Source organism: Vulpes lagopus, chromosome 5 (genome assembly GCF_018345385.1).
Source record: "Vulpes lagopus strain Blue_001 chromosome 5, ASM1834538v1, whole genome shotgun sequence".
NCBI lineage: Eukaryota > Metazoa > Chordata > Mammalia > Carnivora > Canidae > Vulpes > Vulpes lagopus.
In genome coordinates, this window is record NC_054828.1 from 45,111,677 (window position 1) to 45,130,238 (window position 18,562).

Consider the following 18,562-nt stretch of genomic DNA (forward strand, 5'->3'; position numbering starts at 1 on the left):
TTCAGTACTCTTTACTGTCTTAAAATTTTTTGAGGACCAAAATAGCTTTGTTTATGCTGGTTATATCTATTAATAATTATAATATTAGCAATTAAAAATATTAGCAATTAAAACAATGAATTTTTAAAATATTTAATTCATTTGAAATTAATTAACAAAAGTAATAAATCCATTACATGTTAACATAAACATGAAAAAATACTATATTTTTCAGACAAAACAATTTAATGAGAATTGTGGCATTATGATACATTTTTGCAATTCTCTTTAACATATGTCTTAATAAAAGATAGTTGTATTTTTATATCTGATTCTATATTCAATTTGGTGCAACAGTACATAGCATATAGCCTCTGGAAAACTCTACTGCATACTACTGAGAGAATGAGAATGAAGAGGCAATTATATATTATTATGAAAATATCTTTAACCTCATAGATCCCTTGTAAGGACCCTGGAGGGTCCCTAGACCAAGCTTGGAGAACTACTTATCTGAATGTAATGGACAATTAAGGAAAATACAAATAATTAAAATTTGACTCCAGAAGGAGGAATAAAATCAAATAACTTTCAATTGAAGAAACTGAAGAAGTAATAAAGATCTACCTTTGTACCCTCTCAAAATGGTTTTACAAGTGAAATCTACCAAAACTTCAAGAAACAAACAAACAAAAAAACTATTCTTTTGTTGTTAAAATTTTCCAAGCACAAAAGATAGAAAGACTGACAGTTTGGGGTGCCTGGGTGCCTCAGTCAGTTGGGCAGCAACTCTTGATTTCAGCTCAGGTCATGATCTCAGGGTCATAAGAAAAAGGCCAATAATACTGGTAAATCTCTAGCAGGCCTGATCAGAGGGGGGAAAAGACACAAATGACCATTATCAGGGAATAAGATATTAATCCACAATAAAGAAATATTATGAAACACTCTATGTCAATAAACCTGACAATTTAGATGAAACAAATTCCTTAAAAGATATGAATTACCAAAAATGACACAAGAAACAGTAGGAAACTTGAAAAGAGCAGTATCAACTGAAGAAACTAAATTTATAATAAAAAAAGATTATCATGTTGTAAAATATCTTAAGTCTACAATAAAATTATTACAACTATAAAAAAATTAGGCAAAACTGCAGATCACAAGGTTATAAAAATCAACTGTATTTCTACAGACCAGCAATGAAAAATTGAAAAATGCAATAAAAATAGAATTCCACTTCTTTTTTTTTTTTTTTTTTTAAATTTTTTTTATTTATTTATGATAGTCACAGAGAGAGAGAGAGAGAGGCAGAGACACAGGCAGAGGGAGAAGCAGGCTCCATGCACCGGGAGCCCGATGTGGGATTCGATCCCGGGTCTCCAGGATCGCGCCCTGGGCCAAAGGCAGGCGCCAAACCGCTGCGCCACCCAGGGATCCCCTAGAATTCCACTTCTAAGAGAACCCAAAATGATGAAATTCTTAGGGATAAACTTTTTTGTTTTTTATTTTTATTTTTTAAAGATCTTATTTATATACTCACGAGAGACACAGAAAGAGAGGCAGAGACATAGGCAGAGGGAGAAGCAGGCTCCATGGGAGCATGATGTGGGACTCCTTCCCAGGACCCCAGGATCACGCCCTGAGCTGATCCTCAACCGCTGAGCCACCCGGGCATCCCAGGGATAAAGTTTTAAAACATGTGTGAAATCTGCACACTGAAAACTATAAACCAGTGCTGAAAGAAATTAAAGCTCAAAATAAATGAAGAAATGTACCACATTCATGCATTGGAAAATACAATATTGTCAAGATGTCAATATTGTCAAGATTTCTTTTTTTTTTTTTTTTTTTTTAAGATTTAACTTATGTACTTGACAGATAGAGAGGAGCCAGGGAGCACAAGCAGGGGGAATAGCAGAGGGAGAAGGAGAAGCAGGCTGCCTGCTGAGTAGGGAGCCCCATGTGGGCTTGATCCCAGATCCCCGTGATCATGACCTGAGCTGAAGGGAGATGCTTAACTGACTGAGCCACTTAGGTGCCTTCAAGATGTCAATTCTTATCAAGTTTATCTAAAAATTCAATGCAATTCCGGTCAAATTTTAAGCAAATTAAAAAAAATTTGACAATTCTAAAATCTGTATGTAAATGCAAAACACCTAGCATTAGCAAAGCAAATTTTAAAGAGAATATACTCAAAGATTTATGCTATTTTCAAGATACACTATAATGATGTAGTAATCAAGATAGTATACTATTGATACATGGATGTACCAATATATCAGTGGTATTGAACAGGGAGTAAAGAAATACATATGTAAATAAACACATATAGTTATTTTCTACAAAGGTAGCAAAGAAATCATGGAGAAAGAAAGGTTTTTGGAACACCTGGGTGGCTCAGTGGTTGAGCGTCTGCCTTTGGGTCAGAGGGTGATCCCAGAGTCCCAGGACCAAGTCCCACATCGGACTCCCTGCATGGAGCCTGCTTCTCCCTCTGCCTGCCTCTCTCTCTCTGTGTTGCTCATGAATAAATAATTTTTTTTAAAAAAAAAGGTTTTTTTTCATCAGAGGGTACTGAAAAAAAAAAAGAGGGAAAGAAAAACACCAACTTTTACCTCACAGTACATTAAAAAAAATTAACTCGGGGGCACCTGGGTGGCTCAGTCAGTTGAGCATCTGCCTTCAGCTCAGGTCATGATTCTGGGATCAAACCCTGCATCAAGCTCCCTGATCAGTGAGGAGTCTGCTTCTCCTTCTCCCTCTGCCTCTTCCCCTGGTCCATCCCCCACTCATGTTTTCTCTCTGTCTCTCAAGTAAATCAATAAAATCTTTTTAAAAATTAACTGAGATATAAAAGACAGTTATAAACATAAAAGCTTTAAGGAAGAAAATTTTTAGAATAAAACATCAGAGAAAATCTTTGCAAACTTGCAGTATACAAAGATTTGTTAGCTAGGACACGAACAGCATGAACCATAAGAATAAAAAGCTGATGAATTGGATTTTATCAAAAGTAGAAACTTCTCCTCTTTGACAAATATCATTAAGAAAGCTAAAAAAGCCACAACATGGGAGATAATATTTGTAATACATATATACATAATAAGGATTTTGATCTAGAATATATTAAGAACTATTACAACTCAATGAAAAGAAGACAACCCATTTTTTTTAAATGGGCAAAAGATCTGACAAAGTCAAATGTGAGAATGAGAAGAAACTTCACACTGAAGAATGAATGGCAATTAACAACATGAAAAGATGCTCAACATTAATAGTCATTAGAAAAATAGATACACAATCTCTACACACCCACTAGATTGGCTCAAATGTAAGAAAGTGACAATATCAGGGGTTGCCAAGGATGTGAAGCAACTACAATGCTCACATAACTACAGCAGGAATATAAACGTAAACTGGTAAATCCACTTAGGAAAACTGAATGGCAGTATCTCATTAGATTAAATATATACCTGCCACATGACTTCGCTATTACACTCTACAGTATTTATCCAAAAAAAAAAAAAAAATGAAAACATATATCCACACAAAGAAGTATACTTAAAAGTTTGTACAGGGGATCCCTGGTGGCTCAGCAGTTTAGCGCCTGCCTTTGGCCCAGGGCGCCATCCTGGAATCTCGGGATCGAGTCCCGCTTCGGGCTCCGGGCATGAAGCCTGCTTCTCCCTCTGCCTGTGTCTCTGCCTCTCTCTCCTCTCTCTATGACTATCATGAATAAATAATAAAAAATCTTTTTTAAAAAATAAATAATAAAAAAATAAAAATAAAAGTTTGTACAGAGCAGCTTTATTCGTAATAGCCAAAAACTGTAATGCAGGACTGTGTAGGAGTGCTAGATATGGTTGATTAATACTATTAATATAGTTAATATCATTAGGCCTAATTGGTTTGAGGTGGAAAAAGCAACACTCTTTTTAATATCATTTTGAGTTAGAACAGATTGCTATAAATAACGTGGTGTCATTAAGTGTTAATATTTGAGTGGCTTTGTTGTTTTCTATTAATGGGTAGAAACAGATTAGTTTCCACCTGCTGCAACTATGACACTTGAATAAAGTAGGGCTGACATGGGTGTAGGGCCCTTAATGGCTGAGGAAAGTCATGGGTGAAGGCCAAATTGGGCAAATTTGCCAGTTATAGCTTCAAAAAATCTAATTGATAGGTGATTAACATAGTTAAAGTTGAGTTTAAAAATTTCTTGAACATCTCATGACTTTACGTTGAATATCAATCATGCTATTGATATAATAGATTCAACATCTCCAATGCAGTTATATAGAATAGTTTGGAGGACAGTAGTGTTTGTATTTGTTCAGGTGTATTATTAATTAGTAGAAATGACATAATTTCTACCCCTTTTCATCCGATGAAATGTTGGAAGAGGTTGCTGGCAGTGACTAAGATTAGATTAGTAATAAGGAATGTTAAGTATTTGAAAAATTGGTTAATATTGGGCTCTGAATGTATATTTCATATAGAGAATTCTATACTTGACCATGTAACAAAATGTGCTACTAGTAGAAATTCTATTGAGAAATGATCTAGTTTTTTTTTTTTTTTGAAGATTTCATTTATTTATTTGGATAGAGAGCACACAGGAGAGAGCACAAGGATGGGTGTAGGGGAGGGAGAAGGACAAGCAGACTCCCCATTAACCAGGGAGCTCAATGTGGGGCTCAATCCCAGAACTCCAGGACCATGACCCAAGGTGAAAGAAGATGCTTAACCAATTGAGCCACCCAGGTGCACTGAGAAATAATCTAGTTTAAAGCTAAGCAATAGTTTTAAGGTTTGATTATTTGGTGTCAGTGTGAAATAATTTTTTCTTGGCCTGAGTAAATGACTATTGTGGGATAAAGGCATAGATGATAATTTTTACACAGTATGGATATAGATGCTTTTATACATCTTAGATTTTTATGATTGGTAAAGTTAACATAGTGCACTTAGTATAAGAGGTGGATAGATTAATTACCTTTATTTGGAGTTGCACCAATTTTTTGGTTCCTGAGACCAATGAATTATTACTTCTATCTGTTAAAAATCTGAAAACAGGGCACCTGGGTGTCTCAGTGGGTTAAGGATTTGACTTTGGCTCAGGTCATGATCTCAGGGTACTGGGATCGAGCCTGAATTGGGAATCCCTGCTCAGTGGGGAGTCTGCTTCTCTCTCTCCCCTTACCCCTCCCCCCATTTATGTTCTCAAATAAGATCTTTAAAATAGAAAAAAAAGTTTGAAAAGCCATATTTTTTATACATGGAGGCATGAATTAATTCTTACATACTTTCTAAGTAAATAAGTTTTGAATTTCTACTATTAGATTCACAATCTAATGTTTTTATTAAACTATATTTACAATAGATGGATATCAAAATAATTTGTGAGTTAAGTGATAAAAGTAGGAAGGGTAGTAAATGTAGGCTATGAGAGCCTTTTCTCATATGATGATGGTTAAAATTTTTGAAGTGGCACTTATATTTGCCTCATGATGTTATGGCTAATATAGGGTAGCAATAACAATATTAATTCCTTAGCATAATGGTAATGTTGGATCATGAAAATGATGATGTAACTACAAATAGTTCTCCAATTAGGCTAATTGTTGGGGGTAAGACCAAATTGGTAAGGTTCACTAGAAGTCATCATGCTGCTATTAGTAGGAGAAGTCTGTAATCCCCGAGCTAGAATTATAGTTCAGCTGGGAATTTGTTCATAGTTTGAATTTGCTAGGCAAAACAGTGCTGATAATGTAAAGCTGTGGGCAATTATTAGAGATGTAGCTCCTATATAACTTCATGATATTTAGATAAGAATGGCTACAATTACTAGTGCTATGTGGCTGACAGAGGAATATGCAATGAGTAATTTTAAGTCTGTTTTCCATAGACAGATGGAGCTGGTTATAATTATTCCTCATAAGGATAATGTAAGAAAAGGATATGCATGTAATTTGTTAGGGGGTTTAGTGTTGTAGCTCATAATGTTCTGTAGCTGCCTAGTTCGAGTTGTATGGCTACACACACTTTGGATCCAACAGCGAGGGGTTTCAAACATGCTTTTGGTAATCAGAGGTGTAGGCCATAGAGAAGTATTTCTACTATAAATGCTATTAGGCATGTTAGTCATAAGAAAATATTATGTCGAGAACTAGCTTCAGTCCAGTATTGAATTATTAGAAAGTTCAGTGAACCTATAAGATTTTGGATAAAGATTAGGACAATGAGAAGTGGGACTGATCCTACTAGCATATAAAATGAAGTCCTGCATTTAATCATTCTGTTTGGTTTCCTTAGAGGGTAATAATGATTAAGGTTGGAACTAATGTTGCTACAAATAAAATATAAAAGATTACTTCTGTAGCAGTAAAAGTTGTCATTAAGAATATCTGTGGCATAAATAGTATTGTAATATATAGTTTTTAAGGAAGGTTAGTGATTCTTTCATCTAGTGATAGATGAAACTGACTGGTTATGGGTATTAGTGGAAGAAGTCATGTCATTAATGTTAATAAGGGCACTGACAGGGAGTCAGAAAATACGAGTGAAAAGTTAAGGCTGTTGTCATTAAGTTGATTTAGGAGGAATGAGCTACTAAAGCTGATTAGTAGGCTGTAAATCATAGTGTTAATTCATATTATTTAAATGTATTCCTTATGACTCAGCAATTCTACGTCTGCACGTGTAGAATACGGCTACAAGAATGCTTATGGTTTTACTGTTGGAAATAGCCAAAAACCAGAAATGAACTTAATATCCATTTATAACAGTATGAATAAATTGCAGTATTTTCATGCAGCTGAATACTGTATAGCAATGAAAATGAACAAATTATAGCTCCACATAGCAATAAAGATGAATCTCTCAAAAATGATATCAAATAAAAGAGGCCAGGCACAAAAGATTTATCAGGTTATGATTCCATTATTATATAAGGTTCAAAATCAGGCCCATTTAAACTCTAGTTTTACGAGCAAAGACAATACTTACGTGTGAGAAGACCAGAGTTAACCACTGATGAATATAAAAATAAAAACTTATTAAAAAGAAAAGAATATTTCTACTCTAGGATAGCTTTTTTTTTTTTGTAAGATTTTATTTATTTATCTGACAGAGAGAGAGCAGAAGCAGGCAGAGCAGCAGGCAGAGGGAGAGGGAAAAGCAGGCTCCCCTCTGAGCAAGAGCCTGATGCAGGGCTTGATTCCAAGACTCTGGGATCACGACCTGAGCTGAAGGCAGACACTTAACCGACTGAGCCACTCAGGCGCCCCTCTAAGATAGATTTCAACTTCGAGGACTCATCATATAATCTGTGTTTACTATAAGCTCACTACTTAAACTATGAGAAATGAAAGACCAAACAAATGGGAATAAGACTTTACCTAAGATATCCAACATGTTAACCAATCGACAAACTATATCACAAGCTCAGGAAAAAAAGTATGTGCTAACAGAATATCATTTATCCAAACAAACACACACTCTGATTCAGTGCTCTATACCTGTAGTGAGTGATTAAAAGCTCTTCAGAAGATACTTGTAGTACATTTTAATCTTATTTGCAAAATAACTCAGGTTAATTACATCATGAATAAGAATGCTATCCAACAGAAGTGTCCTGAATACATGTCTGCATATTTAAAAATCTTTTGAAATACCAATTTACCACTCATGCCTGGTTACTGATTTACTTAATAGGGCTTGAGTCCACATGCCCACTTCCTTGATAAGGTGAGGATTTCTGAGATGCTTTCAGAAATGGGATGCAGTCTCACTAAAATCACTTATCTCATGGTTTCTAATGTGAATTTATGGTGATAATACCAAATGAATATCATATAATCATTACACATCATAACATTCTAGTTTCAAAGAAAACAAATCCTAGATGTGAACTGAATTCTGAAAAGAAACCATATTATGACTCTTAATAGAAGCATAAAAGAGCTACCTGTCTTGGCACCTTTGCATCTATTTCATTTTTTCATTTCCTTTTACATGCTTCATGACTACATTTAAATAAAATCCATTTTATTTTTTCCCCACCCAAGTTAGTTCCCCTGACATTATCTCTGCCCAAATACTCACAGTAACATTTTAACAATCACTTCAGAGACAGGCAGATCTCTGAAAAAACCATCAAGAGTTTCAATCATAGCAATACATCAACAGTTACATGAATAGCTTTTAAATTATGATGTAATGAAAACAATATATGACTCCTTAATTTGCCATGTATATATTATATGTTTGTTTTAAAATAAAAAATTTGACTTCTTCCTTCTGCTAGTGCCTGCTCTGTAGAGACTGCCATACATCCAGCTGATCTCTAATAATTGTTAAACCAAAATATACAAGCAATAAAAAGGAAGTAGCACTGAGAAATGACACCCCAATGTTCAACTAAAGTCTTTTACATGAGTTTTATAAATAATCAGAGTATCCAAATTTGTTGAAAAATGTTTATAGCATTAAAAAATTGGATAACTATGCATGATAAAAATTACAAAGATTTCATTCATGTGTGGAAACAAAACAAAAAAGCAAAGGAAAAGAGAAAGATAAGTAAGTCAAGAAACAGACTCTGAACTCTAGAGAACAAATTGATGGAGGTGGATGGGGGAATGGGTAAAATAGACAACGGGGAATAAGGAGTGCACTTGTGATGAGCACTAGGTTTATGTATGGAATTGTTGAATCCCTGTATTTCACTTGAAACTAATACAACATTGTATGTTAACCATACTAGAACTAAAAAGAAAAAAAAAATCAAGATTTTAATTATTTATTTGAAAGAGACAGAAAGAGAGCACAAGTGGGAGGGGACAGAGAGAGAGAGAGAGAGAGAGAGAGAAGCAGATCCCTCCTCCAACACCATGAGCAATGAACCTGACCATGTGGGGCTTGATCCCAGGATTCCGGGGTCATGACCTGAGTTGAAGGCAGACGCTTAACTGACTGAGCCACCCAGGTGCCCCTGGAATTAAAATTTAAAAATAATAATAATGGCAAGGAGAAAGACAGTTTTCTTAGAAAAAAATTTCTCAGATAAACATTTCCAAGTGGGCCTTGAATGGTATCTACTCTAGAAAAAGGATTCTATTAGTATTGATTCTGTGTTAGTATCAGTGAAGAAAAACAGAGCAGATTTTATTTAAAAGGGAAGATTTGTAAAGATAACTTCCAATATTTTAAGCAACACAACCTATTTTTTTTTAAGATTTTATTTATTTATTCATGAGAGACCCAGAGAGAGAGGCAGAGACTTAGGCAGAGGGAGAAGCAGGCTTCCTGCGGGGAACCCAATGTGGGACTTGATCCCAAGACCCCAGGATCACGACCTGAGCTGAAGGCAGATGCTCCACCACTGAGTCACCCAGGCACCCAGAACAACCGATTTAAAAAAAAAAAAAAAAGCAGGAACTGGGCAGCCCAGGTGGCTCAGTGGTTTGGCGCCTGCCTTCGGCCCAGGGCGTGATTCTGGAGACCCGGGATCGAGCCCCACGTCAGGTTCCCTGAACGGAGCCTGCTTCTCCCTCTGCCTGTGTTTCTGCCTCTCTCTGTGTGTCTCTCATGAATAAATAAATAAAATATTTTTTAAAAAAGCAGGAACAGCTGTAGCACTACCATTAATCAACACTTTTTAACTGACCTACTCTAAAACTACTTCATTCATCTTTCCTTTATCTAAAAGGGAAGAAAAGAAAAGAAAAAAATAAAATAAAAAGGAAGAAAAGTAAGTACTGGCACCATTTTTTAAGAAAGAGGTTTCAGACAAGTCAATAATGAAGTTGGATGAGTCTGACTTCAGGACGGCACCTTCCACCAGCCCCTCTTCTTGAACATTTGGACATATCTGTGACTTGGCTGAAAACCTTACTGTCACTCCCCTCCCCAATTATTAAGGGACTATAACATCATAACCCAGTACCTCACACCCAGGTGTACCAATCTTCCCAAGATCAAAGGAAAATCCTCACAAAAATTACTGGAAATTCCTCTATTTTAAGATATCTAGTGTAATAAAATATTTGATGCAAAACCTATTCTGCATCTACTCCAGTCATCTGATAAAAAAATCTGAGTATGAGTGTGGTAGGAAAGTCTTTAAAAATGTAATTTTGGGGACTCTTTTATTTTAAAGATTTTATTTATTTATTTGAAAGAGAGAGCACAAGCAGGGAGAGGGGTAGGAGGGGAGGGAGAAGTAGACTCACTGCTGAGGGGTAGGGGGAAACTCTATCCTAGGACCCTGAGATCATGACCTGAGGCCAAGACAGACGCTTAACTGACTGAGCCACCCAGACACTCCTATAATTTTATTTTTAAAGTCATATTTTTAGAGAATCACCAAATCAACTGGTGATTTATCCTCATTCTTGTTAAAATATAAGTTCTGGTTCCACATTTTTCTTCCCCAAGGATCCTTTGTCTAAATTTGAAGATACTGTGCCATCTGAAGAAAACAAAATACCAGTGAAGGTCAAAACCTAGGCTAAGTCTCTCCTGTAAATACAGCAACACAATAACTCACTTTTGAAATCTTATCAAATCACAACTTAGTTAGTAGGATATAGCAATAAACAACAGCATAAACTTTAGAGTTGGACCGGTGAATTTCTAAATCCTAGGTCTGTTATTTATTAGCAATGTGACCTTGAGTTGCAATTTCATCCTGTATAATAGGGATAATAATAACACCAACTTCAAGGGGTTAGGATGATTAAATTATAAATATTACATATATAAAAATATATTTCAAATTATATAAATAATTTAGTAGGCTTGAATTACTAAGCCTAAAATATGGTGGTGATATCAGAAAAAAAAGAATAGTTGACATTACTTCTCTATGTAATAAGAGAAACCCAAATCTGAAATAGGCAGAGCCTAAATTAGAAGTTCCCTTTTTCTGAAACTTAGTTTACTAAGCCACAAAGTCCTAAAATTAATGATAAAAATGTTTGATAAGGAACTCAATAGTTGGTAAGTAGCAATGTGATAATATATTGTATCTGATGGGGAAACTGAGTTTTAAAGAAAAATGATTTCCTTTATCTTCTATTCCTTATTGTATTTCTTATTTCTTGTATTTCTTATCGTAAATTTTAAAGATGCAAAAGTGTAACAATTCACAAGAATGAGACTATCCAAATTAAAACAATAAACTTCAAAATTTTAAGGCTGTCTCGTGTTCTTACCGCACCCTGCTACCTCTCAACCATTCACCTGGGTTGATAAGTCACAGCAACCTATACTTAGCTAGTTCAGGCCAAGAGAAAAACAAAGCTAGGAAGTAAATATATGCATATTCATGTATTTAAACATGTTTGAATATCCACCAACTGTTCCTAAATTCAATATTATATTACTGTGGTAGGCTTTATTATTTTTTTTTTAATTTTAGATTTTTATTTATTCATAAGGGACAGAGAGAGAGAGAGAGAGGTAGAGACACAGGCAGAGGGAGAAGCAGGCTCCCTGCAGGGAGCCTGATGCAGGACTTGATCCCAGGACCCCGGGATCACGACCTGACCTAAAGGCAGACGCTCAACCACTGAGCCACCCAGGTGCCCTTGAGGTGGGCTTTATAATCAGTCTTATTCGTAGTCCTGCTTCACCATGGCATCTCATTCCCAAGAACAGGTTCCATTCCTCTTTGTTGCATGCTGCAGTAACCTCAGGATTAGGTTTTTGTTTTATATGTTGGGCTCTCCTGTGCCTGCTTCCCTAATAATGGGTTATTAGGCTTCTTCAATACCTGCTGTGACTCCTTGACAGCTGGACAACTGATTCGCCCATCCTAACCAGGACTGGGGTTCTGTATAAAGTTTGATGAATTGCATGTTACTCTTCCTTTCTCTCTTGGAACACAGGTGCCAGCTATGTACTGAGTAATATAATAGAATTCTGAACATACTACCATGTCTAGTCTCATGTTCCTCCTGATGCAGCATCTTTGACTGGATTCATCATTCTGGTGATCCTTTGATCCTTGTTTATGTTGAGTGTATGGCTTAATAAATGTAATAGTTAAGAAAAGGCAATGCCCATAGAGCCAAGGCAATCGGGTAAATAAAAATACGTGAGAATATAAGGTGAAAAGATGGTATGGTCTAAAAACCATAAAAAACCATAAAAAACCATGGTCTAAAAAAGAGCAAAATAAATAAATAAATAAATAAATAAATAAATAAATAGCACAAATCAAGGAGGCACATCCAAATTCCAATATGCCACATTACATGAGCTTTGATTTTTCTCTTCTAAAAAGGAGGATGAGTGTTATGATGAGTGAAATAGTCCCAATCTGAAGCTGAAAAAGAAAATCATCTAAGCATATCTTCTTTCTAAACCACAAATATAGAGGATTCATTGAATGGTCAGAAATTAAAAGGGGATCACCTTAAACTCAAAGTTAAGAACTCCTGGATTCTTCAGAGATTCTGAATGGATTTACACTGAGGCTGGGGCATACTCAGAGCTCTGACAAATCACAGCCATATACATTATCATCATTTTTCAATGAGTACCATAAAAAGCTGGGAACCCTGTTCTAGATCACCAAGGTCTCCTGCAGATCTATAATTCTGTGATTCTAATGATGCAGACCTTTATACACTGGTGTTGTGCTCACAGGGACATGCTTTGAGAGTTACTTTTTTATAAGGAAGATAGGTTTAAGTTGCTTCATGTCCTCTAAAACGTTTTTAAAATTGCAGCCAGTATATCCAAAACATAGCAAGGTTACAATCCCCCCACCCCATTCATGAAGAGTCCACTGAAAGATACTTAACAGCCAGAGACAGTGATCTCTATAATTTTGCCTGTCTTTCAGTGTCTCATTCAGCAACCTTATAAAAATATGTTCTGCGTGATTTAGTGGACCACAAAGGAACTGAAGTAAGGTCTATACAACAAACCTAATGAAAACTAGGGCTACAAATTCTGAACACTTCTTAGTAAGCTCAGAAAAAGTTTGTTGGCCAAAGTGAACCCTGAGGTGCTTTTAAAAGATAGGTGAGAAAGAACAAAAAGTGATTTAGGCAAGGTGCTTATACAAAATAAGAATCTGAGATGTCACTGAAAATGAACAAAAAGCTGAAAATACACATGCTAAATCAAAGTCTGGGTAACGAATGAGCCTGCACACACAATATGAACTTGGAAGTGTAGTCTCTGTACTTGAAGTCAAAGTGATTTCAACAAATCCAGTCTTTTAAATACCCATCTGTCAGAATTTTTTTTTGATGATTTAATTTATTTATTCATGAGAGACAGAGACAGAGAGAGAGTGAGAGGCACAGACACAGGACGAGGGAGAAGCAGGCTCCATGCAGGAAGCTCAGCATGGGATTTGATCCCAGGACTCCGGGATCACGCCCTGAGCCAAAGGCAGATGCTCAATCGCTGAGCCACCCAGGCGTCCCCCTTTTGTCAGAATTCAAGAAAAACATTTGTAAATATAAACTGTTACCACAGAAACGGTACTGCTTTTATTTCTGGTTAGATTTCTAGGGCTATGTATAATTTATAGTACTTAGTGTAAAGCAGAAAGATACAATTATAAAAATGAAAGGGAAAAAGTTTTGACTTGACAAATAAAACTCCAACTATATCAAGTTGCATGTCAAGAAGTAGGTGTTTCACAAAACCAAAGTAACATTTAAGAGACACTATATCCATTTAAAGTCAATAAAGTGAGCAAACGGTTTCCACATACTACCAAAAAGTCAAACTGATAGTGCAATATTGCCCTCTACTGGACCATACTAGTAAAGATAAACCTAAAATAACAGTAGGACTAACAGCTTACTTTTATTGGGCTTTAACAGAATGTTTTTTTCCCATAAATGTTAGTTTAGCCTAATATTAGCATAAGTCTGGGTCATTCATTCTATAATAATTTTAGTGTGAAAAAAATAATAATTTTAGTGTGGCATTAATGTGGTATAGTTTAAAAGACTCAACTACCAATATAAGGTAACAAAGAATAACAAATGTAATAAATATTTTTCTTAAAACTATAAAGTATCTTGGAGTTGAACAAAGTCTCTAGTCTAATCAACTATATAGTGTATACATTCCTTCTACATATCTCTGCCAAATAGTCCCCCGGCCTTGGCTTAAATATTCTGGTAATAGACAACACCATCCCTGAAAACAGTCTATCCTGTTCTGCATAATTCCGTAAAGCTGAAAATTACTTCCTCACCTAATTCCATCTCTGCAGCAGAAAACCCCTTAAATATTTAAGAAGAGCAAATTCATGGGGCACCTGGATGGCTCAGTCCGTTAATCATCTGCCTTCAGCTCAGGTCATGATCTCTGGGATTGAGTTCCTGAGATTAAGCCCCATATCAGGCTCTGAGCTCAGCAGAGAGTCTGCCTCTCCCTCCACTTGTGCACTCTCTCTCTCTCTCTCTTTCAAATAAATAAAATCTTAACACACTCACACACACACACACACACACACAATTTATTATCTTACGGTGCTTTAGGTCAGAAGACCACCACAGGTCTCCCTGGGCTAACACCAAGGTATCAACAGGGCTGCATTCCTTTCTGGAGAATCTAGGCTAGGAGAATACATTTCTTTGCCTTTCCTAGCTTCCATAGGCCACCCATATCCCTTAGTTCCTTTCCACTGTCTTCAAAGCGAGCAACATTGCATCTGACCATTCTTTCATAATCACATCTTCCTCTGACCCTGACCTCAGCCAAGAAAGGTGCTTTTAAGGCCTCATATAATTGGGTTGAGCCCAGCAATCCGCTTTCAACACCTTTCTCCAAGTGAGTTTCAGATCTGCAGAGTACACTTGGAGAAACACTGTCCAGTTTGAAATCAGTTACTAAGCAGTTCCTTTCGGGTATGGCCAGCCAGGTCAACCTACCCAATTGTCTTTACATTCTGCTCATGTATCCTGCCACGTTCAGGAAGTTTACATAAGAAAGAAATCTGCTCAAAGGACTAGCTGAATTCCAGTCACACTGGAGCTACCATATTTCCCTGCTCTACCAGTCCTGCTAATCTTTAAAAGAAATGATGCAGACAGAACTTCTTTTTTTTTTTTTAAGATTTTATTTATTTATTCATGAGAGACCCAGAGACAGAGACAGAGAGAGAGAGAGAGAGAGGCAGAGACACAGGCAGAGGGAGAAGCAGGCTCCATGCAGGGAGCCTGATGTGGGACTCTATCCCAGGTCTCCAGGATCACGCCCTGGGCTGAAGGCTGCACTAAACCGCTGAGCCACCCAGGGATCCCCATCACTTGTTCTTAATGAGTCTGCTCAGTGTGTTGACCAAGTGCTCCTTATCCTCAATACCCACAATGTACTCTTTGGTTCCTAATCTAGAATCTTGCCAAGGTTTTACAATTTTTTTTTAAAATTTTTATTTATTTATGATAGTCACAGAGAGAGAGAGAGAGAGAGATGCAGAGACACAGGCTCCACGCACCGGGAGCCCGATGTGGGATTCGATCCCGGGTCTCCAGGATCGCGCCCTGGGCCAAAGGCAGGCGCCAAACCGCTGCGCCACCCAGGGATCCCATTGCCAAGGTTTTAGAGTCAAGCTCACCAACTGGTAGTTTACAAAACCACCTGTAGAAAATGGAACTGCCTTCTCTGTCTCCAGTTTCCACTACCTTTTAAAGCTCTCAAAGATCATGGACCACTGCAAGTTCTTTCTGAATCCATCCTGGAATGTCATTTATCCAGTCCCAAATACCTGAATCCATTTAGAGAAGCTTCACCACGTGGAACTTTCAGTCTCCCTCACCAATCAATGATCATCTACCCATTCAGGTTGAAGATCATTCTCCTGGACAAAAAGGATAGAAGCAGGAATCCCTGGATGGCTCAGCGGTTGAGTGTCTGCCTTCCACCCAGGGCATGATCCTGGAGTTTCAAGACTGAGTCCCAGATAGGGTTCCCTGCATGGAGCCTGTTTCTCTCTCTGCCTGTGTTTCTGTCTCTGCCTGTGTCTCGGTCTCTGCCTCTGTCTCTCTCTCATGAATAAATAAAATCTTAAAAAAAAAAAAAAAAAAAGGATAGAAGCAAAGTAAGACTTCAGAAGTTTCATTTTCCCTGTATTATCCATCAGTAGTACCAATTCCAAATACATCCCCTTTTTCGTTTCTTGCTGTAATCATAACTTAAAGCACCCCTAACTCTTCCTTAGCAATTCTTACAAGGCTCTACTCATTCAAGATTTGATTTTCCAGTTGCTATTACAGAACTAAGCCTCCTTCTTACATTTGCATTGCTCTGACTTTATTTTTTCTGTATCTTTTTTGGAAACTGATTTCAATTTGGCAAAAAAAAAAAATTACAATTGGAGCTGGATGATACACATACATAGGGACTCACTAGGCTAGTCTTACTACTTTTTATATTTTCCAAAATAAAAAGTCAAGTAAATACATATAAATACAAATGTTTATATAAACACAGAGAGAGATGCCTCAATTTCTTCTTCATAGGGATGTATTTTTATCCTTAAACTTTCTTCTGTTGGTTGGGATAATTTGGGTTTGTTTATTTTAAAGATTTTATTTATTTTTGAGAGAGCACAAGCAGGTGAGGGGCAGAGGGAGAAGCAGATCTGTTCAGCAGGGACCTCAACATGGGGCTTGCTCCCAGGACCTTGGGATCATGACCTGAGCCAAAGGCAGATGCTTAACCATCTGAGCCACCCAGGCAACACAGGGATAATTTGGTTTTAATTAAAGTCTGAATTAAACTTTTTCTGAACCTCACAAACCTTTTAATTTACCTTCCAGCCCAGATTCCTCTGCCATTTTTCTCCGACTGCCTTTTCTTTGCATCGTTTGACATTTATCAAAGTAAAGGCTAAAGGCTCCAAAACTGGGGGCACTTGTAGCTCTTGGTGCCCAGCCCAGCTTCTTTCAAAATGTTTTACTGTTCATGAAATTCTCTGCAAGCTCAGCTTGGAGGGTGATCATTCCATGCCCCCAAATGCATACAGGTGGATGAAAGCATACACCAATTTTGATGCTGAGCATGATGCTCTGGCACTGAAAAGGCCATCAGGACCAAAGATGTGGATGAGGTCACCACTGTCAACATTTTGAGCACCCACAGCAATGAAGAGAGACAGGATACTGCCTTTACTTACCAAAGAAGGATCAAAAAGGAACTTGCATCAGCCCTGAAGTCAGCCTTTTCCAGCCACCTGAGGACTGTGATTTGGGGCCTATTGAAAACACCTGCTCACTATGATGCTTCAGAGTTGCAAACCTCCATGAAAAGGCTGGGGACTGATGAGGACTCGCTCATTGAGATCATATGCTCAAGGACCAACCAAAATCTTCAGGAAATTAACAGAGTCCTCAAGGAAATGTACAAGACTTATCTGTAGGACATGATTTCTAACACATCTAGTGACTTCCACAAGCTGATGGTTGCCCTTGCTAATGGTAGAAGAGCAGAGGATGACTCTGGCATTGATTATGAACTGACTGACCAAGACTCCTGGGATCTCTATAATACTGGAGCAAAGAAGAAAGGAACTGATGTGCCCAAGTGGATCAGCATCACGACTGTGCCGAGTGTGTGTCACCTCCAGAAAGTAGTTGAAACGTACAAGAGCTACAGCCCTTATGACACATTGAAGAGTATCAAGAAGGAGGTCAAAGGAGCCCTGGAAAATGCTTTCCTCAACCAGTTCCAGTACATTCAGAACAAGGTGCTCTATTTTGCTGACTGACTGTATGACTCCAAGAAAGATAAGGGGACTCTCGATAAAATCCTAAATCATGATCTATCATGATCTTCTGCAGTGAAGTGGCCTTGTTGAAATTTAGGTCTGAATTCAGAGAAAGTACAGAAAGTCCCCATACGACTACATCCAGCAAGACATGAGGGCGACTGCGAGAAAGCACTGCTGGCCCTGTGTGGTGGGAATGATTGAGGCCTATGAAGGCATGAGCATCCAGGAGTGGTGCTCCTTGTTTCCAGCTAACAGTTCTAGAAAATATCTTTTAACTAACAGACCCCTTGTACCTATTCCTGTAAGGATGACATTAGCATTGCCCCACCCCATCCTTATTTTGGCTGCCTAAGCAATGCCTGCCTCTCATGTCTAGTCTCTCCTTTTAGCCAAAGAAATGAACATACCAAGAAATTGGAAGTGGATGAAATACTTTGTCTCTTGTATATTGTGTCACAAACAGATGAATAGGGATCCCTGGGTGGCTCAGCGGTTTGGCGCCTGCATTCGGCCCAGGGCGTGATCCTGGGGACCCGGGATCGAGTCCCACATCGGGCTGCCTGCCTGGAGCCTGTTTCTCCCTCTGCCTGTGTCTCTGCCTCTCTCTCTCTCTCTGTGCATCCGTCATGAATAAATAAATATAATCTTTAAAAAAAAAATAAACAGATGAATAAACGGAATTTTTACTCTAAAAAAAGTGTAGGATATATTCTAATTATGCCTGTTTCTCTCTTCCTATTAGGAACAAAATTTTAAAAAGTTATCAGATTATTATTAGAAGAAATTATTTCTGCCATTATCCTTTAGGACAGTTCTCAAAGTGTGCTC

The 18,562-nt window shown here is 37.4% G+C and overlaps 1 protein-coding gene and 1 pseudogene across 5 annotated transcripts in view; one reads left to right on the forward strand and one right to left on the reverse strand.

Annotated features, from left to right (window-relative positions):
* The window catches only part of PUS10 (pseudouridine synthase 10), a 70,892-nt gene that overhangs the window by 40,601 nt on the left and 11,729 nt on the right, over nt 1–18,562 (reverse strand). The gene's annotated exons all lie outside the window — the stretch shown is intronic.
* LOC121490922 lies at nt 5,543–18,141 on the forward strand (annotated as a pseudogene).